Source organism: Pseudophryne corroboree, chromosome 12, assembly GCF_028390025.1.
Source record: "Pseudophryne corroboree isolate aPseCor3 chromosome 12, aPseCor3.hap2, whole genome shotgun sequence".
NCBI lineage: Eukaryota > Metazoa > Chordata > Amphibia > Anura > Myobatrachidae > Pseudophryne > Pseudophryne corroboree.
In genome coordinates, this window is record NC_086455.1 from 143357333 (window position 1) to 143383040 (window position 25708).

Sequence of the window (25708 nt, forward strand, 5' to 3'; positions counted from 1 at the left end):
TTGTTTCTGGTATGATTTCTGCTCGCAGACCAGCAGAATTGTGAGAAAAGTGTCCCGTTTTGGCACCCAAGTGGCACTTTTCACGTCGTGCCAAGTATTTTAGTCAGGGTTTAGACATTTTGCTTGTCTAAACCCAGTCTATTTGGGCATAAGAAGCATGAAAAGTATTAGGTAGGTTCATGCATGTACATTGACATAAAGTAAACAGAATAGTGCTGACAATATATTATGCTTTAGCCGAACGAAAGGTTAATAGTGCATACATTCTCTTTCCTTCATCTGAGGGACACTTTTTGACCATGGGGTTTAGTGAAGATTGAGGAGCTAGCACTTAATGAGTTAAACGTTTAGGGTATATAAGCTCCTCCCCTCCAACCCCTTACTCAGCTTCCAGACCGTGACCTGGAGACAGACATGTTCTATCCCTACCCTCCAAATACTTGTATTCGGCTGTACTTAGGCCGACACTTATAATGGATGTATATGTGATGTAGTAGAGCAGGGGCGGCCAACCAGTCAATGACAAAGAGCCCAAAACCTTGTTAGGTATGTCAAAGAGCCGACATCGAGCCGAAAGCGCGCATGCAAAAATGGAATGTGGCCTTGTGCCTGCTAGACCACGCCCCTGGTATAAAATACATTGGAAAAGCCAGAACGACATAAAATAAAAAAAGTTAAAGTCAGATCCATTGAAAAGCCACTTTCACATAAAATAATTGAAAAAGCCAGATTCACATAATACACTTAAGTTCCCCCATGTGTCACTCCAGCCAGCTCCCCATGTGACACTCCTGCTAGCACCCTCCTATGTCACTCCAGCCAGCTCCCCATGTGACACTCCTGCTAGCACCCTCCTATGTCACTCCTGCCAGCTCCCCATGTGACACTCCTGCTAGCACCCTCCTATGTCACTCCAGCCAGCTCCCCATGTGACACTCCTGCTAGCACCCTCCTATGTCACTCCAGCCAGCTCCCCATGTGACACTCCTGCTAGCACCCTCCTATGTCACTCCAGCCAGCTCCCCATGTGACACTCCTGCTAGCACCCTCCTATGTCACTCCTGCCAGCTCCCCATGTGACACTCCTGCTAGCACCCTCCTATGTCACTCCAGCCAGCTCCCCATGTGACACTCCTGCTAGCACCCTCCTATGTCACTCCTGCCAGCTCCCCATGTGACACTCCTGCTAGCACCCTCCTATGTCACTCCAGCCAGCTCCCCATGTGACACTCCTGCTAGCACCCTCCTATGTCACTCCAGCCAGCTCCCCATGTGACACTCCTGCTAGCACCCTCCTATGTCACTCCTGCCAGCTCCCCATGTGACACTCCTGCTAGCACCCTCCTATGTCACTCCAGCCAGCTCCCCATGTGACACTCCTGCTAGCACCCTCCTATGTCACTCCTGCCAGCTCCCCATGTGACACTCCTGCTAGCACCCTCCTATGTCACTCCTGCCAGCACCGCCATCACACTCCAGCTAGCTCTCCCATGTGTCACTCCTGCTACCACCCTCCTGTGTCACTCCAGCCAGCTTTCCCATGTGTCACTCCTGCTAGCACCCTCCTATGTCACTCCAGCCAGCTCCCCATGTGACACTCCTGCTAGCACCCTCCTATGTCACTCCTGCCAGCACCGCCATCACACTCCAGCTAGCTCTCCCATGTGTCACTCCTGCTAGCACCCTCCTGTGTCACTCCAGCCAGCTTTCCCATGTCACTCCTGCTAGCACCCTCCTATGTCACTCCAGCCAGCTCCCCATGTGACACTCCTGCTAGCACCCTCCTATGTCACTCCTGCCAGCACCCCCCATGTCACTCCAGCTAGCTCTCCCATGTGTCATTCCTGCTACCACGCTCCTATGTCACTCCAGCTAGCTCTCCCATGTGTCATTCCTGCTACCACGCTCCTATGTCACTCCAGCCAGCTTTCCCATGTGTCACTACTTCCAGCACCCTCCTTCATCACTCCAGTCAGCTCCTCCATGCATCACTCCTGCCAGGACCCTCCTGTGTCACTCCAGCCAGCTCCGCCTTGTGTCACTCTAGCCCACCCTCATGTGTCACTAAAGTTCCCCCACCAAGTCGTGCCATTGCTGCTGCCCCTAATGTGTTCTCTGTTTGCCAGTGGGTGTCTCGCCTCTAGTATCTGGCTCCTTCAATTTTCAGTCCCTGTAGTGCAGCTGCGTGTCTGGCTGGAGTGCAGCGGTTTCTGTATCTGTTGTGGTCACTTGATTTAGAGTGTTGGGAGCCACATTAATAAAGAGCCTCATGAGGCTCAAGAGCCACTGGTTGGCCACCGCTGTAGTAGAAAATACTCAGGGATATTCCTCACACTAAACTTGAATCAGGGACCAGAGTTACTCATGTTTGCAGCAACTAAAAAGCTTCTGTCAGAACCCCTGCTGTGTCTCATGTATATAGGGGGTCATTCTGACCCGATCGCTCGCTGCAGTTTATCGCAGCGCAGTGATCGGGTCGGAATTGCGCATGTGCCGGCACCGCAGTGCGTCGGCACATGCCGGACGGCCGAAGGCCGTCATTCAGTAGCGATTGCCTCCGCCTGATTGACAGGCAGAGGCGGTCGCAGGGCGGGAGGGGGCTGGACGGCGGCGTTAAGCCGCTGTTTAGGGGGCGTGGTCCGGCCAACGCATGCGTGGCTGGACCGTTGGGGGCGGGCCGCGGCGGCTGCGTGACGTCTCACGCAGCCGCTGCGGCCAGTGGCAGCGACGATCAACTCCCGGCCAGCCACAGGAGCTGCGCTGGCCGGGAGTTACTCCACACATACAAAAGCATTGCTGCTGTGCGATGCTTTTGTATTTGTGCGGGGGCCGGACTGACATGCGGGGCGGGATAGCCCTGTGCTGGGCGTCCCCCCCGCATGTCAGGGAAGATGATCGTAGCTGTGCTAAATTTAGCACAGCTACGATCAACTCGGAATGACCCCCATAGTTCTTTATTGTAGTTACGAAACAAAACAAACTGTAATAGCTGACACACTGCTTTACCCTGCTTATGTATAATTACATACTGTATAAGTAGACTCTGATGGAACAGTGTTCTCAGAAGACTCACAAAAATGGTGTGATACTTGCTTTGCTTTGCTTCACCATCCCATAACTTGACCAAACCTCTTGGGTCGGGTTACAGTCTTGTTTTAGTCAGCGTGGTGTTATTTTGCCTGGTTCGGTAGGTTGTGAGAACCTTTCCTTGCATAGCGCTATTGTCACCATGTTTAATAATAAAAAATATGAAAATGTGTGAAACATACTTTGTTATATAATAAAGTTCATACAGTTTTCTAGGCCTGTGCAATAGTAAAGGGATTGGTATGCATGACACAATACTGACGCCTGCATCCCGATGGTCACGATCCTGAAACGGGTGAGGTAAGTATTCTAACTCATCCCTCTCCCCACCCCCTAACTCTAACCCCCTCCTTACTGCAGCCTAACCTTAACCCTCCCTTAGTGCTTAAACATAATTCCCGCTCTTTCTGAACCCTATCCCGAACCCCCCCACCCCATTGATGCCCAACCCTAACCGCCCCTCCCCGCAGCCTACCCCTAACCCCCACAGGTGGCGGCTAACTGAACCCACCACCCCTCTGCAGCCAAGCCCTAACCCTCCTGGCTATACTTACCTTCGGGATTCCGGCTGTTGGAATTTCAGCGTCGGGATGTTGACCTGTTTGGGATTCCAGCATCTGTGTTCTGGCTGGTATTGGGATTCTAATAGCCAGTATCTTGAACGTATACTGTTTAATATAATGCTACTTTATAATACCCTTACTGTTTCCCCCCCCCCCCCTCAATCTATGTTCCATACAATGGTTCGAATATTGGGCCTAATTCTGAGTTGTTCGCAGCAGGAAATTTGTTAGCAGTTCGGCAAAACCATGTGCACTGCAGGGGAAACAAATATAACATGTGCAGAGAGAGTTAGATTTGGGTGGGGTGTATTCAAACTGAAATCTAAATTGCAGTGTAAAAATAGAGCAGCCAGTATTTACCCTGCACAGAAACAAAATAACCCACCCAAATCTAACTCTCTCTGCACATGTTATATCTAACCCCCCCCCCCCCCCCTGCAGTGCACATGGTTTTGCCCTACTGCTAACAAACTTGCTGCTGCGATCAACTCAGAATTACCCCCATTGACTGTAATGTTGCCACAAAACTTGAAATGGCTGAATGACCTTTTATTTCATCAGTTACGGAAGCAACCACAAAAGTTGAAAACCAAATAGACATAGGACTCTGAAAGTGAAAGTTACCAACTGAAAGTTGGATCGCCTTTTTACAGGTTACTTTACAGCGCTCAGAGGAGAGCGAGTACAGAAGCTAATAGTGACTATTTCCATATATAACATTTCTGTCCTTCTTGTAGAAGATGAATAGGTCACTGCAATGTACCGTGTCATCTTCCAATATATTCAAATATGCTAATGCTGTTTTACTTGCAAACAATTTGATTGGTTCAATACGTGGCGGATCCATTATTAATTTGTGTAGCTTTAATTTTCACCCATTTAATTAAAGCAGGTTTTTTTATACAGTATATATCCATTATACATGTGTATTGATCTTTTTAATTACGCATACATTGCCCTTCATCTAGAGCACACAGATGTGTCATGTCATAGCGGGGTATGTCTGTAGCATAATACCCGCAATCGTTATTTGTCATTTTCAACGCCTTCCAGCAATTGATACCGATGTAAATTGGCTTCAAAACAGAAATGGGAGTGTCAATGTGTTGTAGTGATGTTGCGTAATAAACTCAAAGAAGAAAAGATTTGCCCCAACTGTGCAGAGTTTGTATATTCTCCCCATACTTGCGTGGGTTTCCTTCGGGTACTCCGGTTTCCTCCCGCAATCCAAAAATATACTGCTAGGTTAATTGTCTCCCAACAAAATTAACCCTAGTATGAATGTGTGCTCGTGTACATGTGATAGGGAATATAGATTGTAAGCTCCACTGGGGCAGGGACTGACGTGAATGGGCAAATATTCTCTGTAAAGCGCAGCGGAATATGTGTGCGCTATATAAATAACTGGTAATAAATAAATAAATAACTAAAGCCAACGTCTGTCTAACAACACCATGTCAAGCACTGGTAAATGCCATCAGTGTTTCCCGCTCGTCCGGCTGGAGCATTGGCATGCACTGGTGAGTGTCTATACATGAATTAATTTCAGGACGGACTGAGAAAGAATGGACAATCCGTTTCATAAAATAAATGCCGCTTTTTAGTGGTATTTAGATAATCTGATATTTTGATCGTACGTTTATGGTCTATTGCAAAAACATTTAGTGCAGGGTTGGGGAACCTCCGGCCCGCGAGCCGTATAAGACCCGCAAAGCCGTTAGCTCCGGCCCACCCGCTTGTGTCGGTGAGACACACCGCCGCTCAGTCCGGCGGCAGCGTGTCTCAGCTGTCAGGACAGGGAGGAGAGCGCGGCTATGTCGGGCGGCGTGTAGGACTTCAAACCAGCCGCCGGTTCGTGAGCCAATCAGAGCTCGCGGACCGGCAGCCAATCAGGAGCTGCCGCTGCCGGTCGGCGAGCTCTGATTGGCTCACAAACCGGCGGCTGGTTTGAAGTCCTACATGCTGCCGCCCGACATAGCCGCGATCTCCTCCATTTCCTGACCCCCTGACACGCCGCCGGATGGAGCAGCAGTGGTAAGCAGCACAGTGGGGGGGGGGGGGGGGGGGGCACTGTGGGGGCATTTGTATACCTGGCACTGTGGGGGGCATTTATATACCTGACACTGTGGCGGCATTTGTATACCTGACACTGTGGGGGCATTTGTATACCAGGCATTGTGGGGGCATTTGTATACCTGGCACTGTGGGGGCATTTGTGGATCTGGCACTGTGGGGGCATTTGTGGATCTGGCACTGTGGGGGCATTTGTGGATCTGGCACTGTGGGCATTTGTGGATCTGGCACTGTGGGGGCATTTGTATACCTGGCACTGTGGGGGCAATTGTGGATCTGGCACTGTGGGGGCAATTGTGGATCTGGCACTGCACTATTGGGGGCATATGTGTATCACGTCCCATTTTAATTGGCCACACCCATTTTTGGGGCGCACGCGCTCACAGTACCTCTAAGGGGCAGACTTACTGGGGGGCAGGGTAATTTTTTAAGTTGAGAATTTTTGTATGGCCCCCGAAGGATTTTATAAATATCCAAATGGCCCTTGGTAGAAAAAAGGTTCCCCACCCCTGCTTTAGTGCATAGATGCACCTGAGTGCATGAGCTGTTTATGCCGAAGCTCCACCAAGCTGGCTATGGTACCCCATCTCGCACCCTTCATTCGGCTGAATGCCAGATTTCTACAAAAATGCTTGCTATACTATTCAGCAGTGAACACTTTTGTGTGAGATCAGGCTGTCGTACAGTGTGGCAATTAGATTCCCCCCACCCAAGTCTACTAACTGGCAGCCACAATTACATTTGGTGGTGTTAGGCACATGTCTGAGTGAGTTATTAAGCAAGTTTTTCCCTATACGCTGTGAATTTATGAGGACTGGCATCTTAAACCTCTGGCTGTTTGAAGGTTGCTGCCATCTACTTTAGTAACAGTCTGATATTTTTCGTTATGTACAATCAACATAAGGCTTATGTACCCTTTTTGGGGAAGAGGGGAAGTTGTTTTATGCCTGACTCTATGACTTGAAAGTCATTACAATATTCTTTTATTCTGCCTTCATATTATGCAGATGTGTATGTAGTTCTTAATCTCTTTCAGATGGGACCAAAATTCTGTCTGCACATAATCTTTGTGACAGTCTAGTTTTTTTCTTTATAATTAACTTTTAATTACTTTAAAGTTGTCTACAAATGATCTAATTATTAAAATACAGTTGGGGGATTTTAACAAATAATAATAAAACATGATCAGTAATTAGTATAATAACTAGTAGACAATAAGTTTGCAGTGAGAGGATTATGAGGATCCATCCTTAGCGGCTTGGTGTCTGACCAACTTATATTCATGACAATACCGTTCACTATATAATATTATTATTATTATTATTATTATTATCTATTATTAGCATTTATCCATATAGCACTGATTGACTTTACAAATTGAAACCCACTCAGTGATAGAACAAGACTGGGTTTCACAGATAGACAAATACGTAAGAATGCTCGGCTCACAATTTATGGGATCATAGGAGTTTGAGACATAAGGATCTTTGCCACATATTGCAGAACTAGTAAATGGACCCAGCATACTGTTTCCAGCGCATTTGTCCTCTTCTCTTGTTGGTCTGCCCCAATGTGTGGTAGGAGCTGTTGGGGGATGGAGATGGGTTAGAACACTCACAATTAATATGCAGATGTGTCAGTCAGCTTGCCAAGACATCTGCTTTGTGGGTCCATGCTTTAAGATTTCGGGTTTAGAAGAATGATTTTGTCTGGAAGGGTTTTCCACATTGTATATGTAGCCCAAAAAATGCTTATAACTGAATATGGATAAAGTGAATTGATGAGTATTGGTACGGTTTTGTTTATGGCCTTGAATGTTTGTTCAAGTGTTTTATATTTGAGTCCTTAAAATACAGGTAAAATTACTAAGGTTGGATCCTAATAATCCTCTCACTGCAAACTTATTGTCTACTAGTTAATATACTGTACTAATTACTAACTCGCAGAGCAGCTGTAGGTGAATGTTATCTAGGAAAATTAGTCGTTGTTCATGAAAATAGATCTTAGGAGTGAAAGAATAGTTAAGAGCGTTATCCAGATAATAGGTTCCACAGTTAAAAGGTGGACTAGCAATGAGTTGACATGCATATGGTCCACCTGGTCAACAGTAGTGTTCATTCTAGCACCCTGCACCTTTCAAAATCTGTGCAATTCCTCTTTCCCGCCTGGGGTGTCGCTCTCTGCTGTGGTGCTTCTTAGCACACTCTGATCTGTTACTTAGTGCTGTGATACAGACCTGTGTGTGCTGAGAAGCACCAGAGCAGAGAGCAAAATCCCAGGCAGGAAAGAGGAACTGCACAGGATTTGAAAGGTGCAGGGTGCTAGAATGAACCTTACAACAGGTTCAAATAGTCATCATGACAGTGGTCTACACATCATATGGTCGACATGAGTTTTGGGGATTTTTTTTCATACTGTACTTTACCCACGCGGACTGCAGTTCAGAATGGTAACCGAAGCATGGCAAGGGGACATGGTCAACTAATTGGGGGTCCATGTGTTGGAAGGGAAATATTAACACCAAAAAAAACATAAAAAATTTATGTTGACCTTTTCATGTGTCGACATTGTGCGTATCGATCATTTGGTGTCGACCTTCTGACTGTCAACCCTTTGATCCATAACCAAGACCGGAAAGGAGGGATTGCAATAGCCAGTGCAGGAGATAATTAATGGATGCATTAAAGTTTTTGTATTGTCTTGTATTTAGGTGTCACCCTTGAATTGGAATTGTCATATTGTTTGTTGCAACCACATTGATATTCAAATCTCAGTACATGGATTATATACCATTTTGATGTAAGAATGATATGACACCTTTACAGTGAGCTTGACTGCTTTATTGTCAACAGAGAGAGAGAGAGAGGTCGGGAAGGTACAGTAGCTTCTGCTGGTTTGAGGGAATATTATTAGCTGGGTTTTTGAAAATTCGAGTTTGAGGTGGCGAGAGGACTTCTCAGAAGAAATGTCAGCGAGACATCCAGTAATGTGGGCCAACGCAGATGGGAAGAGATTAGGAGAGGATAGGTAAATGTGTGTTTCATCAATACAGTGATGATATTGAAATCCACAGAGTCTGTTTGTGTTGAAATGGAAGAGGTATAGATAGAGACGAGCAGAGGACCTCGGACTGAATCCTAGTAAATGAGTAGATGACTCCAGAAAAATAAGGTGAATAGTGTTTTGAGGATTAAGGTTAGAACCAGGATAGGGCAATGTATGTAGTGTTTGTATGAGGTGTGAGTGGTCAACAGTGTCAAATGCAGCAGAGAGATCTAGGAGAATAGAGGTGAGTTATGGTCTTTAGATTTAGCACCGATCAAGTCATTAACCATCTCCAGCAGTGCAGTCTCTGTGAAGTGTTGGGAAATGATTGCTGACTAAAGTGGCTCCGGCTGGTTGTATAAGGAAAGAAAGCATCTGAGGTGAGTGTAGGCAAGACTATCAAAAAACTAGAAGTCTGTGAAGGCCTCTTAGGAAACATGCGTCCAAATTGCCATGTGTATTGTAGCCATCAATTCAACTCTCTTGTATCTGCAACGTGTCTGGACCCATTCATACACTGTTGGTCAAAAGTTTTAAAACACCCCTATTTATAAAGTTTTTATTGAAATGTACTCTGTTTACTGTCTCAATGAAAAGAAAGCATAGAAAAAATAAAAAATTGGAGATAAATGTAACTCATACAGGCATATTCAATTGTGAGCAGGATTTTGCCTGCAAAAAATGGCAGCCCTTGCATCCAATTTTGAATTTAAATAAGAAAAAATAAAAATAAATAAATTCTGTCCCTCAACACAAGAGCGGTTACTTAAACCTCCTCCCAAGCATTCACTAGCTAAATAATCACACCCATGTGGTCCACCTGTGTATCTGTGGTCTGTGTGCAGGGATATGTAAGGCATTAACCCTGTCTTTAACATAAATCTGCAGACTACCACAGAAAAATTTTCAACTTTCTGCTATACCGTACTCTGCCTAGTTTTGGGTCTATGGTAGGGCTGTTGTTTATCACTCCAGGGAATGCGACTATACTGTGCTCTTTATGAGTAGTATGCCAAAGAACAGGAGAAAAAAAATGTCAATTTTTACCACCTGTTGCCTCAGATGCGGTGTCCAAGAGGACTTATTGGGCATCTCACAGTACTCTGTTTTAATGGTTATGATTGCAGCCTCAGGGTTTCCCTCATGCCAAGCCTTTAGTACACTAACACTACACATATTTTCTTTGCGCTTTCCACCTCGCTGCCTTTTAATTGCCACTTGTATTCCTGGCCAGTAAAACCATAGTAACAGTATTTCTAGGGTTTTCTTTTCTCCCAAATGTCCACATCAAAGGTTTCTGTGTGTGCAACTTTCAATATTAAAGGACCATGTACAGATATGTCCTCATACATATTTGCTATAGACACGCCAAAAAGATCCTCTTGGCACGCCTGGTCGGGTGAGAATCTTCTAGGGTTTGCCAAAAATGCATCTTATTCATGACTAGGATGCATGAGGAGTTTGTGCTGATTTAGTAGATATATGACACTTGTATATCTGTATGCGACTGAGTCTCTGAATCTGAATACGAGGTGCTACAATTTAGCAGCCACAGCTTTTTTCCATTACAAGTTCTGTTCTGCTCCATATACAGACTCAGTCACACACTATATACAAGTGTCATATACTGTAGCAAAATAATTAAAACAATCTCTTTGTGCATCTTAGTCACATTGTGAATAAGACCCGTTTTCGGCAAATAAAAAGACGCCCCACATTAACAGAGTTGCATGGAACCTGGCGGCTCACTCATGCCAGACATCTTGCCCTGAGTTGCGTATTGAGGCTATATGTATAAGGTTGCATCAGTACCTGTGGTATCAATAATTGATCAATATTTTTCACTTCAACAAGCCACGCTCTATACAACATATTTCTCTTTAACAACAAATATGGGTCACTTTCTGCCAGCCTGGCAGCTTTCACTATACCATTAACTTCTGAAAATATCTCCCAACTCGTCCTCTTCGCAAGATCGATGTCTCGCATCTACACTCATTAATCGCTTCCATTCATGACGGCGGGACTTTCTTTGGGCTGCACCTACTCTGTGGAATGCCTTCCCACGCACAATAAGACTCTTGTCTAGTCTCCAAACCTTCAAGCGTTCCCTGAAAACTCACCTCTTCAGGCAAGCTTATCAAATTCTGGAACCACCCACATAATCTTAATAAACTCTCCTATCTGATTACATCCACACTGTAGAGTCCACACATATCCTCACATATTTTCTCTGTCTTCACTTTCCCATCTACTGACCCCAGGCCAGAATTGCTGTGTGACCATATCATACACCCAACCAAGTATCTTTACAATTTGGTGGACCATTATGCAATAAATAACACCTGTACTTGATATATCAATGCCTACTTCCCTATAGATTGTGAGCAGGGCCTTCATACTGTACCTCTATCATTGCCTGTTATGACCCAGTTTTGTTTTATCAGTGTCATTTCCAAATATTTTATTTGATCGGTGTTGTTTCCAAATGTTTTGTTTTATTTTGTCACTTTTGTTTCCAATTGTAAAGCTCAACAGAATTTGCTGTGCTGTATAAGAAATTGTTAATAAATGAATGAATAAATAACTTCAACAACGGTTTTAAATGCATTTTCCAGGGTAACATCATTTAGTTGATCCCTAGCAATTTGAATGATCTATAGCCTGGAGAGCATTCTAGTGAATGACTTTCACCCTGGGGAGCTTTCTAGTGAATGACATACAGCCTGGAGAGCATTCTAGTGAATGACATACAGCCTGGGGAGTATTCTAGTCCATAACATACAGCTTGGAGAGCATTCTAATCCATGACACACAGCCTGGAGAGTATTCTAGTGAATGACATAACGCGTGGAGAGCATTCTAGTGAATGACATACAGCCTGGAGAGCATTCTAGTGAATGACATACAGCCTGGAGAGCATTCTAGTGAATGACATACAGCCTGGAGAGCATTCTAGTGAATTACATACAGCGGGGAGAGCATTCTAGTGAATGACATACAGCCTGGAGAGCATTCTAGTGAATGACGTACTGCGTGGAGAGCATTCTAGTGAATGACATACAGCTTGGAGAGCATTCTAGGGAATGACGTACAGCCTGGAGAGCATTCTAGTGAGCAACATATCATTTGGAGATGATGCTAGTGAATAATATACATTTGAGAGAGCAGATGATCTGAAACTATGGGTCTGATTTAGAGCACAGCCTCTTTTTTTCATTTAATTTTGGTCACCTCCCAGCCTCCACCAAGTGCTTTATAGTGGTTTTCTCATATCATCGCGATTTTGTATGCAACAATCGCAATTCTGAACATCGTTTGCACAGTGGCAAAGCATGAGTGGCAACTGCACCACGAATGGGCATAGAGGCAAATGGCACAACTCCTTAAGTTAGGACTGAAAGAGAGCGTAAACTAGGTCTACCCTATGTTCCCCCCACACATTAAGTGCAGTTTAGCATATTTTTTGTTCATTTTGTCTGATTTAGATGCGGAGAAGAAGGTTGCATGTATTTCGTTGTAAATAAGTGTGTTCTGTCTTGGCTTACATTTATGAGGTATACTGCCTCCCATACTCTCCTGACTAGGGTGGCAAATCCCGGGATCAGGGGGATCCTGGGATTTAGGCCAAAACTCGTCTGTGATTCAATCTTGGGATTGGAAGCTCCAATCCCGGGGATTGAGGGATCATGCAGCCCTTTGTTTTTTTGAAGCCGGGCAGCGTTGAGCATCCTCAGAACTCTCAGACGCTGCCCGGCTCCCCCTGCACAGAGTGACGTGCAGTCACAGGTCACACTGCGCAGTCAGCCGTCCGCCGTCACCCGCCACGGACCGCCGCCAAGACAGAAGGATGTCTCTCACCCTCCCGCCCCCATTGTATGGTGAGTTATGTGTGCTGGGTGGGAGGAGTGGGGCGGTGTGGAGCGAGAGGGGTGAACACATACGGAAAAGCCAATCCCGGGAATCCTGGGATTGACCATTTTTCAATCCCGATATCGGGGATTGAAAAATGGCTCGCGTTTGGCCACCCTACTCCTGGCATTACAAGAGTGTCTCTCTGAAGCCTGTCAACTAATTGCTAGAAAATGGATTGGCCTCGAAACCCGATCTCTCAATATGTGGGTGAGATACACTGATACTGTATGTGTCCTCTCTTACAAATAGGGACTGTGGGCCTAATTCAGACCTGATCGCAGCAGCAAATATGTTAGCAGTTGGGCATAACCATGTGCACTGCAGGGGTGGGGCAGATATAACATGTGCAGAGAGAGTTAGATTTGGGTGGGGTGTGTTCAAACTGAAATCTAAATTGCAGTGTAAAAATAAAGCAGACAGTATTTACCCTGCACAGAAACAATATAACCCACCCAAATCTAACTCTCTCTGCAAATGTTATATCTGCCACACCTGCAGTGCACATAGGGGGTAATTCAGAGTTGATCGTAGCAGCAAATGTGTTAGCAGATGGGCAAAACCATGTGCAGTGCAGGTGGGGGCAAATATAACCTGTGCAGAGAGAGTTGGAGTTGCATCAAGTTGATGGGGACCATTAGTGAACAGTAATTTTCTAATCATTCCCGAGATTCTTTGGCCTTTGACTGGATGACTACAGAATCATATTAATATTTTTATTTTTTATCTATTTGTGTGTGTGTGTGTGTGTTTTTGAGCCACTACAAAGAGGCTTTTACTGTATATTTTAGGTCACTGTCTTTCTGGAATAAAATCTTCTCCCTTGCAGACTGCAGCACATTTTATCTGTAACTTGCCCCATCTGTTGGGCTCTCCATTTGACACGTTTTATAGACGTTGAAGAAGAGTATTTTACCCAAAGTGCAGATTGTTGTGAAGCTGTTGCTGTCCCATGGAGAGTTTTTACAGTACCTATCAAAGTTGCCATGGTTGTAATGGTATCCACCCTATGAAGTGCCTATATACCATACAGATGCTCCGTATCGGTTGATGACCTGTTCTAGACCATTTCACAGATGCTATATCCTCAATATTTCTTTGTGATATATTGCCATTCTCTGAGTTGTACTGAAAAATGTTAAAAGAATCTCATCTGCTTCTCTTGGTTGGTCAGTAAACTCTCTCTGGATTAGTTTTCAGTGTGTTGTGGTCTTCATAATGAAGCTAATTTTAATATAACTAACCAACTTTCGGAACTCTCACAGAAAGTTATATTTAGTTTTGTCTATAGAAGCAAGTTGCACTTTTACTTGTGTTTAAATTGCATTCCACTCCTTTTTTTTCAATATTCTTTATTCCATTTAATTGCATTTGACAGGAATTACAGATATGTTATGCTTCTTATCTGTCTGGCTGGGGGTTCTGCATCATGTCTCAGGCTGATCTCCTCCCGGCTCCCTGCTCTTCCTGATGTCGCCGGGAGGCAGGCCGTAAGTCCGGTGGGAAAAGAATAAGGGCTTAAGTCCTGCACTGCTAGAAAACAGGCTGATTTCTAGGGACTGCATTGGCCGCAGCCCCTTGAATCCAGATAGGGCTACTTTAATAGGGGAGTGGCTTCCCATGGGAAGCACTTAAGTTGTGTATACACTGTAACTGTGTACCTGTACATTTTGTACCTGTACATTTTAATGCCCTTCGGGCCAACATATTGGATCCTGGGTACACATTGAACAATGTAAGAAAGGGTGGATTGACATACTGTATTGCTCCTTCCTTCATTTCACATGCTGCAGTCACTAACTTTATCGCTAGGTTTGATGAGCAGCACATCAAACCTGACGACGTCGCTAGTGACCTCGGACATCCGCATATTGGACATACACACTGAGCGATATGCCCGATTTGATGCTTCCGATTCACCCTAAAACAACATATCTGGCCAATATTGCCCCAGTTTGTACCTGACTTGACTCTGGTATCACAGTCTGGACTGCCAGTCCCAGGGGGTGAAAACACTTCCCCCGGGACCACCTGTCTGACAATGATTAGCAGGGACTGCTTCCAACGGGAAGCCACTGCTAGGCATTCCCTGCGGGTGGCATATTTTACTGGGGGAGTGGACTGTAGTCTTGCAGCCTTTAGGTAAAATCCGCCTGTGCTCCTTTTTATAGTTTATTGGGGCTAAGTCTGAGTTGCACACAAAGTGGTTGTAGTTACAGGCAGCTGCAAAGTATGCTTTACTACTACCTTATACTAATGCTAGTATCCATTAAACTAATGCGTGGGTCCATGTGTATGCAAGCGAAAACCAGTGCCACCCATTCATATTACGCTGGCTGCTGCAACAGTCATTATACAGTCAAGTCCATAAATATTGAGACATCCACACAATTCTCATATTTTGGGCTCTATACACCACCAGAATGGATTTGAAATTAAACAAACAAGATGTGCTTTAACTGCAGACTTTCCACTTTAATTTGAGGGTATTTACATCCAAATCAGGTGAACGGTGTAGGAATTACAACGGTTTCTATATGTGCCTCCCACTTTTTAAGGGACCAAAAGTTATGGGACAATTGACTCAAAAGCTATTTCATGGACAGGAGTGGGCTATTCCCTCGTTATTTCATCATCCATTAAGCAGGTAAAAGGTCTGGAGTAGATTCCAGGTGTGACATTTGCATTTGGAATCTGTTGCTGTCGACTCTCAATATGAGATCCAAAGAGCTGCCACTATCAGTGAAGCAAGCCATCAGCAGTCATATTAGTACTTCCCCCTGTACTTCCCCCTATTGTGTCAGTTTCCCTGATTCATCACCTGTGTTATCCTTGCACCCTGATGTGAAAATACTCACATTACCTGTAAACACTAATTGATTGCCTTGCTCCTCTATATAGGTCTTGGTAGAACCTCTTCCATAGTGTTGTTTTGTCTGCATTTACAGTACAGATGTGTTTCCATACACCAATCTCCATATCACACCAAATAGCCCTGTTTAGAGAGCCATGTCATTTCCAACTTAGCCATGATAAATATCCAGTAGAGTATAAGTGAAATTGAGGAAAAAGTTCATAATCTATTTTAGACGGACAGAAGACATCGTTATGCTTAATCTGCGACTTTATACCAATTTCTTTGCAACAAAACAACTAATCAAATCCTATTACACTATGGGGGTCATTCAGATCTGATCGCTGGGCTGCGAATTTTGCAGTCCTGCGTTCAGATAGTTGCCGCCTACTGGGGGGGAGGAGTGCAAGTGTGCGATGCTTTGTGTACGCCAAGCTGCTAAAATCCACTTTGTGCAGTCAGGGGCCGGAGCTGACGTCAGACACCCTCCCTGAAAACACTTGGGCACACTATTGTTTTTCCGAACACTCCCAGTACACGGTCAGTTGCCACCCACAAACGGCCTTCTCCTGTCAATCACCTTGCGAACGCCGGTGCAAACAGATTTTTTGCACCATCCCGTCGCTGACCAGTGATGCCCATTGTTGTTGTTGTTCGACACGCGTGCCCATTGCGGTGCATACGTGTGCGCAGTTATGACCTGATTGCCCGCTGAGTGTAAACGCACAGCAGCGATCAGATCTGAATGACCCCCTATATGTGAACTAAGAAAACTGAAGAAAAAGTTGCAAAAAGGTCACAGCACAATAATCGCACCAAGCGTCTTGCCTTATAGCACAAAAGGGACAGATGTATAAGGACACATATGTAGTACTGTTTATTAAGCTTAATACAACCGTATTTTCTGTAACAATAATGACAACAGATTTTGTCAGGTCCTCCATTAACATCCGTTAGTCCCACAGGCAGCCACACATTACTTTTGCAGAAATGCGTCGGGTCACAGTTGATATCAGAGCATGAAGGGATTAATGTATGCTTGCCTAGTCAGCAAGTGGGAGCAGGGCCGAAACTAGGATTTTTGTCACCCGGGGCAAGGTAGTCATTTGACACCCCCCCCCAAAAAAAAAAAGTTTGCCTTTTCTAACATAAATTTCATATCCAGGAAAAAGTGTCCCCATTTTACACAGTACGACAGACAAGTGTCCCCATTTTACACATTGCGGCAGACAGGTGACCCCATTTTACACATTGCGGCAGACAGGTGTCCCCATTTTACACATTGCGGCAGGAAAAAGTGTCCCCATTTTACACATTGCGGCAGGCACGTGTCCCCATTTTACACAGTACGCTGGCAAGTGTCCCCATTTTACACATTGCGGCAGACACGTGTCCCCATTTTACACAGTACGACAGGCAAGTGTCCCCATTTTACACATTGCGGCAGACAGGTGACCCCATTTTACACATTGCGGCAGACAGGTGTCCCCATTTTACACATTGCGGCAGGAAAAAGTGTCCCCATTTTACACATTGCGGCAGGCACGTGTCCCCATTTTACACAGTACGACAGGCAAGTGTCCCCATTTTACACATTGCGGCAGGAAAAAGTGTCCCCATTTTACACATTGCGGCAGGAAAAAGTGTCCCCATTTTACACATTGCGGCAGGAAAAAGTGTCCCCATCTTACACATTGCGGCAGACAGGTCCCCATTTTACACATTCCGGCAGGTGGTGGGGAGAGAGAGGGAGGGAGAGAGAGAGAGAGAGAGGGAGAGAGAGAGAGAGAGAGAGAGAGAGGGAGGGAGAGGGGCTGACTTACATTTGAAGCGGTTCTCGCCGCTCTTCAGCCGCCTCTCCCTCCTCGTCTGCGCGGCTCCCCCTTCTCCCTCCTCCCGAGTGCCCAGCTCGGGAGGAGGGAGAAGGGGGTTTGAAAGTACAAAGAATAAAGAGAGGGTGTTAGGGGGTCTCGGCGCCCCCTCCAATCCGGCGCCCAGGTCGCCTGCCCCCCTAGCCCCCCCCCCTAGTTTCGGCCCTGGTGGGAGGATATCTCTGTGCTCGCTCACCCAGTCACTGGTAAGGGAACCAAAGAGGGGAAAACATCCAGGTCAGGAGAACCACATGTAGCCCACTGGTTTTTTTTTTCCTTCATTTTTTTATTCTAAATACAACTTTATTGAAATAAAGTGCACATGCAAGCAAGGGTTTGTGTACTCACTTTTATTTAAACTCCGATTATGTAGACTCTGTAAATGACATAAACGACTCGTTTTATAATTTATGATGGATTTGTACCATGTTTAGTTAAATGCATATATTACCCTATAGTCTTTCAGGGGGGATATTTATTACATTGTTATTTTGCATGCAACTACCTGGAACAACAATTGTTAATTGATCCTAAATAACAGTTTAGAAGTAAACAAATTAAATTTGCACTGTACAGTAATTTAAAAATAAGTTTTTCCTACTGGTCATTTTGTAATTTGAAATTATTTATTACTATAAAATACTTTCACTTTTTTGTAATTGAAATTCTGAAATTGTAATGAGAGCACTTTAATTACACTCCAGCAAATTGCTAATGGTCACTTGTAGTACTTGCCACATTTCTATCATTTACTTAGTGTTCACTCTAGGAGTGACGCGCGCGGCCGAAATGGGGGCGTGGCCACGCAAATTAGGGGGCGTGGCCACACCTACGTCATTTTAGGGGGCGGTGCGGCCTACAGACGCTACTATAGAGAGCGTCTGTGGCCGGCGACGTCACTGTTGGGGGCGTGCCCAGCACCTCCGTCGGTGCTGGGCTTCCCCCAGCCCTCTCCCAATGCGTGAATGGATGCCGCGCGCATGCGCACGGCATCTATACACGCCGGGAGGGCAGGAAGCGGGCGGCTGTTCTAGCAGGGCGCCGCAAAAGGGGCAGGGCGGGTTTTGCCTGCTAAAAAACGGGCAGGGCGCGGCGCCCTGCTAAAACAGCCTAGAGTGAACACTACTACTGGTGCCGCCTTTGCGGGTGTGGATTATTAGATCTACAGTAAAAAAAGGAAAGAATGTACTGGCGCTATAGAAGTTTCTCCAATATTAATAACCAAACGTGGATGAATTAAAGCATAAAAATAATTTATTCACTAAACAACATATGTACCATGTCACTTAAAACCAATAAAATTGGGCATAAAACAAGACTGAGAATCGAAATAGAAATAGCTGCTAGTGTGCATCCATACAGTAAAAAAAGGTCTATAGTCAATAGGTCTATCACTAATGGTCGACATGCATTAAGTTGATAGGGTCAAAAGTTTGACATACAGATGGAGCCACGCTAATCATGGCTCCATCTGCGACTGAGTGCGCCCGGCGAGGTGGACTCCCAGGAATGAATGGGACATGCGTGCGTCGTAGACGTGCACGCGCCCCATTCAAAGTGAATGGGACGCCTCTCTGAGCTTGCTGGCGTGCCTGGGCACAGGCGCCCCCGCCTGCGATTTTGCGTGGCTCCATCTGTAGAATAGGTCGACAGGGTCAAAAAGTCAACATAGAAATGATCGACACAAAAAGGTAGATAAAATTTTGATGGTTTTTTTTGGGGTGTTTTGTCAATTTTCTGCCACAAACTAGCACCGTTAGTGTTCCGTGCCTCGGGCAAGGTGCCTCGCTCCACTACCGCTGCGCTCTGCACAGGTTGCTATTCCCAATCGTAGTCCACGTGGATGGTAAAATATGAGAAAGTTGAAGAAAAAAACCCACCCCCAAAACATAATAAAAAAATACAAAACAATGTGTGTCGTCATGTCGACCTTTTGAACTGTCAACCTTTTACATGTCGAACTTTTGACCCTGTTGAGCTAATTCATGTCTACCATTAGTGGTCGACCTACTGACTGTAGACCTTTTTAGTGTATAGCTATAGGGGGTCATTCCGAGTTGATCGTAGCTGTGCTAAATTTAGCACAGCTACGATCAATCACACTGACATGCAGGGGGATGCCCAGCACAGGGCTAGCCCACCCCGCATGTCAGTGCCACTCCCCTCCCCCCCGCCGCAGAAGTGCAAAGGCATCGCACAGCGGCGATGCCTTTGCACTTAAAGAGTAGCTCCCGGCCAGCGCAGCTTTAGCGTGCTGGCCGGAAGCTACTCATCGCACCCCGGCCCGCAGCGGCCCGCCCCCCATTCGGTCCGGCCACGCCTGCATTGGCCGGACCAAACCCACGAAACAGCGGCCAAACGCCGCCGTTCCGCCCCCTCCCGTCCAGCAATGGTCTCTGCCTGTCAATCAAGCAGAGGCGATCGCATCCCTGCTACGGCCTTCGGCCGTCTGGCATGCGCCGGCGCATGCGCAGCAGGGGCCCGTTCGCTCTGCTGCGTTAAAACGCAGCGAGCGGACGAGTCAGATTGACCCCCATAGACCAATACCCTTCTTTGCAGTGTCCGCTTCCATTTCCACTTGTTTAAATAGTTTTCAGTAGGAAACCAAAAAGTTCATTTCTGCTCTGTGAGCTTCATTAATCTCTTTTGAATATATATTTAAGTTAATGATTTTATGATTATCTAAATCTGTACTTATTACTCACTATTGCAAAGTTACATTTCAAATTAGTTTTCTTCTTTCAGTCTTAAAATACAGACAAATGATGTAATAACGTAAGATACCGGGACAAGTTAACTTTAGAAATCTGTGGGTTGTCTTACGATGCTCTATAAATACAGTTAGTACATTTCAGCTTACACTGGATGCTTCATTAATTTTACATTGTACGATACTATCAATCTTATGGATCAATAAACAGCACAGATGTATTACCGGAACTTGTTTAAGGCATAGTTTCAGCTACTTACTAGTTTTTCTTTTTATATATTTTGATTGTACTCTCCAGGACAGCACACGGGCTATTATTCAGCTTACTGTTCTAGTCTTGTGACTCTTTGTTTTATTTGCCATTTTGAATGTTATATGATGACTTTTACATGTTTGTGTTTGTGCAGATATTGTAACGCTGTGCTCATTGTGAGATTACGTAATGAGATTGTGTGTAATGTGACTAGGCATGTGAGTTTGTTTTTCATTGAAAGAGCCCTTTTCTCTGACTATGAAAAACAAACTCACATGCCTAGGGATCAAAGTTGAGGTAGACTGTCAATCTACCTCAACTTTGATCCCCAGTGCCGGATTAATGGCCACACAGGCCTGTGGTTGAAAATGCTCAAGGGCTATTATGAGAAACATAGGAGGTGTGACCAGTACTGAGTGGGTGTGGCCAGTGGCAAGTGGGTGTGTACATCTTTACACTGTCAGCACCAATAACTCACTAATTATGTAAATGTTCAAAAATTGCATCATTTTGGGAGGAAAATAGAAATTAATTTTAATACTTTATGGCTGAGCATGTGGCCACTACTGGCTAGTTACCCTCATGCTGTCATGATGGTGGTTCTCCGATATAGTTACAGATGTGCGCACCCCCTGAGATCATACGTGGTCAGTATTTGGATTCTTTATAGTTCTATCATTACCACAAGGCAGCAGGAGCAGAAAGCAGCCATTGCTGTGTCTGGCAGCAGAGGAGCAGTAATTTCTGAGGAAGTCTTCTTAAGAAATTGACTAGTTGCCACAGAATCATTGGGGAAGAAAGACTAAAAAGAATCCAAATACTGACCCCGTATGATCTCAGGGGGTGCGCACATCTGTAATCTGTAACTATATCAGTGGACTATTGGAAGCGGGGGTGACCACTTCAGCAGAGGTTCCAGCACTATTGTCTTGGAGTGCTGGTTTGAAAACTTTTTGTACTTTCATGATGGTGGTTCTGTTTTTATGTGGAAGTCTGGAGCTGGAGCTCCATCTGCCCCATTGTTAATCTGACTCTGATGATATCACAGCAGTTAGACAGATGAGTCAAATCATGTTTGGCCTGGTGTGACAAAATCAGCATGTTTGTATCTTTACACCCTGATCACAGCGATTGATCTCCATAAGGTCCGATTATTGAGCTAGACCATTAAATGACCGATTGGTGGAATCGGTGTAGCCACATTGGAGAAAAGTCCAGTCTTTTGCAGTTATGCTGAAGACTGACTGCATCTGCCTACGTGAACTTAGTCTAACTGCTGCAGCCTAACAGATCAAATATTTTAGCTTCTCAAATATACAGGTGCATACACACGGTGCGATGTGTGCTTACGATTTTGACTATATAGTCAAAATCGTAAGAAAAGTTAGCACATATCGCACCGTGTATATACAGCATGCGATACCAATGCTCGCTCCCGCGGGGTCGGTATCACAAGAAAAAATAGACTGTGCAGGCATGGCAATTTTGACTAGAAAGTGTACAATCTAGTTTCTAGTATAGTCAAAAAATGTACATACCCAAAATTGCTCCGTGTGTATAGTCAACATCGGTTTTGCTGGATTCCGGGGAGTTAAAGGGAAATTGCAAAGTAAAAATCGGACTCCCCAAGAGGGAGAATAATTGTCAGTATGCCAGCTGTCAGGATCCCGGTGCTGGGATCCTGAGAGCCAGCCTATCGAATGCCGCCCAGGCAGAACTGCATTGTCATTTATGGATTGTATTTTTTATTTTTTTGTTAATTGTAATTTTTATTACAACTAATAGGCCCTACACACTGGGCGATATTACTCAAAGATATGAAAGAGATACTGTTCATATCTTTGAGTGTGGAGGCACCAGCGATGAACGATGCGCGGCCCCACGCTCGTTCATCGCTGGTGCCCCGTTGGCTGTAAATGCAGGCCAATATGAATGATCTCGTCCATATTTGCCTGCACTTCTACGGAGCCATATGACAGGGGGAGTGAAGAAACTTCACTCCCCCCGTCACTGCTCCCCCGCCGCCGGGTTGCCCGTCGGCCGTATCAGCCGTCGGGCAGCTCGGCGACGGATCGTTAAATGTGTAGGGCCCTTAAGAGGCAGATTCCCAGCTGATAATTGTCCCCCTGAGTGTTTCAAATAAAGGTTGCTTTCCCCCCGCATTAAGGCCAAGAGGGTGCACTTAATGCAGATTTTCCTTGCAGCATCAGGAGTGGTAAATCACCTACTGAGAATTAACACCCGTTGAAACCATGGATTGACGCAGAATCTATGGGTTAACACTTGTTATCCATGGGTTTATCATGCAGGAAATTGACTAAATATTGAATCGTTAGGAAAGTTGAATGCAGAGCTTTGCCCTCACTGTAAACACCGCGGGTAATTGAATCCACCCCTAAATCATGAATTGCTGCTTGGAATTCATACGAGCTTTCAAATTGTCTGAAATGCCGCAGCTTGTATACATTCACAGTACAGGTTGAGTATCCCTTATCCAAAATGCTTGGGACCAGAGGTATTTTGGATATCGGATTTTTCCGTATTTTGGAATAATTGCATACCATAATGAGATATCATGGTGATCGGACCTAAGTCTAAGCACAGAATGCATTTATGTTTTATATGCACCTTATACACACAGCCTGAAGGTCATTATAGCCAGTATTTTTTACAACTTTGTGCATTAAACAAAGTGTGTCTACATTCACACAATTCATTTATGTTTCATATACACCTTATACACACAGCCTGAAGGTCATTTAATACAATATTTTTAATAACTTTGTGTATTAAACAAAGTTTGTGTACACTGAGCTATCAGAAAACAAAGGTTTCACTATCTCACTCTCACTCAAAAAAGTCCGTATTTCTGAATATTCCGTATTTCGGATATTTGGATATGGGATACTCAACCTGTAATGTGTACTCTGATTGCGATTAATTATAACGGCTAATGCTAGTTACCTTCTAAATATGTCTCGTATTGTTAATGGACTTGGGCGGTTTATAAACATGTCGTGGACTCACTTTTGCGTGCACTAGATTTACATTAATTGCAGGCAGGCACCATTGTTGCAATATATTAATGAGCTCTTAGCAACCTTACCTTTCCAGGAATATTTGAGCTCCGTTTCCCTGTACAGTGAGATACTACATATAAATCCACTTAATGTCTCCCAAGCTGAGAATGTTGGACTGTGTCAAGGCTGCAGGTAGAGCAAATTGCAGGGGATATTGAACTTTTGGATTTAGCTACGAGTAAGGTAATGGTTACTTTAGGGACATTCCAGTAGTTATATTATAATGGATAGATGTAGTATCCGTACAGAGGTATTATAAGAGCATTTACTATTACGGTAATGCAGCTCCTGCTTCTGCCGTTTTCCAGGCGAATCAAGAAGCAGTATCGCTAAAGCAATACAAATACGTTTGTCGAGGAGGGAGATTAAGAAACTCAGCTGCTAAGTGATTCCAGCCAATCCTGCAGTGCTGCCGTAGCTGCGGCTTCCAGCAGCGGCAGGCAAATAGTACATGTGCAAGAGTGATGTACACAGCAGCAGTAGAGTGAGTTGGCTGTTGGTGGCGGATGAGGTTGGGATCCATCTCCAGCACTTGTGCGTTCTGTTTAAAGACCCTCATACTGCTGACGTCACAGCAAAAAACAACCCCCCCCCCCCACACACACACACATACTTTATTAATAGCTCTCAGCCGTCACCACGAGAACACTACATGTACCGGCAGGTCAGAACGGTGAGCCTATCATTCTTTAATAAGTGCTACCGGAATACTGTGCCATACTGTACAACAGCGTGACTGTACTGCTATCCCTACATGTGTGCAGAGGCCTACAGAACAGTCAGTTTCTCTATCGTCACTGCTTTAATACATCTTGTATATATCGGTACACGTGTCAAATTGTACCAGACCTATCACACATGGCACTTATCACTGGTTAATACATCTCCCCTAGAGTTTGGTAATTTCCCTTTCTCTTTGCTTTGTTTCTCTAGACTGCTATTAATGTGTGACAATTCTTCATCATTTTCCATAGTGTAGTGTGAATACCATGGCAACAACAGTCACGTGGCACACAATGTAATGACCAGAGATGATTTGGCGGAGCCCTTTCAGCCATGTTTTCACTGTGACCACCCCCCCTTCCATCTCTACCCTCTACCATCATTATCTGCCTTTCTTTGTAAGCAGCATCTCCTTATTTGCACTGTATTAGCCCAATATTGGGGGTCATTCTGACCCGATCGCACGCTGCAGTTTATCGCAGCGGTGCGATCGGGTCAGAACTGCGCATGCGCCATCGCCGCAGTGTGCCGGCGCCCGCACGCCAGACGACCGTCGGCCCGCTATGATCGCCTCTGCCTGAACGACAGGCAGAGGCGGTCGCTGGCCGGGGGAGGCGGAACGGCGGCAATTCAACGCCGTGTCGTAGGTGTGGTCCGTTCAACGCAGGCGTGGCCGGACCGACCGGGGGGCAGGCCGCAGCGTCTGCGTGACATCACACGCAGCGTCTGCGGGCCGGGGTGCGATGAGTAGCTCCCGGCCAGCACGCTAAAGCTGCGCTGATCGGGAGCTACTCTTGAAGTGCAAAGGCATCTCCGCTGTGCGATGCCTTTGCACTTCTGCAGGGGGGGGGGGGGTGCCGGCACTGACATGCGGGGGGGTCGCCCAGCACAGGGCTATCCCGCCCCACTTGTCAATGTGAAGGATCGTAGCTGTGCTAAATTTAGCACGGCTACGATCATCTCGGAATGACCCCCATTCTTCTCTTATATATATATATATATATATATATATATATATATCTCTTATTAATTAATTTAGCAGTTGAGTTTATTCTTTTACTTGCTCACCGAAGGTTCAGTACTAGTAATTGCATGCTGATAATTAAGCTAAGGTGCATGCAAACATTCATAAACTCACTGGATGGTAATATATTTGTACTTTGTAATCTACTAGACTTGATTTACAGTTGGCTCACTGTAATGAGATAACCATAGCAGCATATTACGTAGCAAGCAGCGAATAATTAGAACGCTCAGCCTCTCAGTAGGCATGCCACCTTGCTCTGCCATCATGTGACAACAGAGGAGTCCCATGACGGAGTGGCTCCCACTCAAGATTGTGTTACAATCTCCAGGGAAATTGCACAGGCTTCCTTGCGTTAGATTTTTACAATGGCAGGCATCTATAAATCTGCCATAAAGATTGATTTTGCAAAACATTGGGGTATTCAATTGTGCGCGTTGTTTTTTCTACAAAAAAAAACCTTGCGTACCTCGTGCCCAATTTTGGATTAATGCTGATATGCGCGCTATCCAA

General features: G+C 45.2%; 1 protein-coding gene across 22 annotated transcripts in view; it reads left to right on the forward strand.

Moving 5' to 3' along the window:
- Positions 1 to 25708, forward strand: part of GPHN (gephyrin) — a 615912-nt gene that overhangs the window by 5513 nt on the left and 584691 nt on the right. The window lies entirely within an intron of this gene.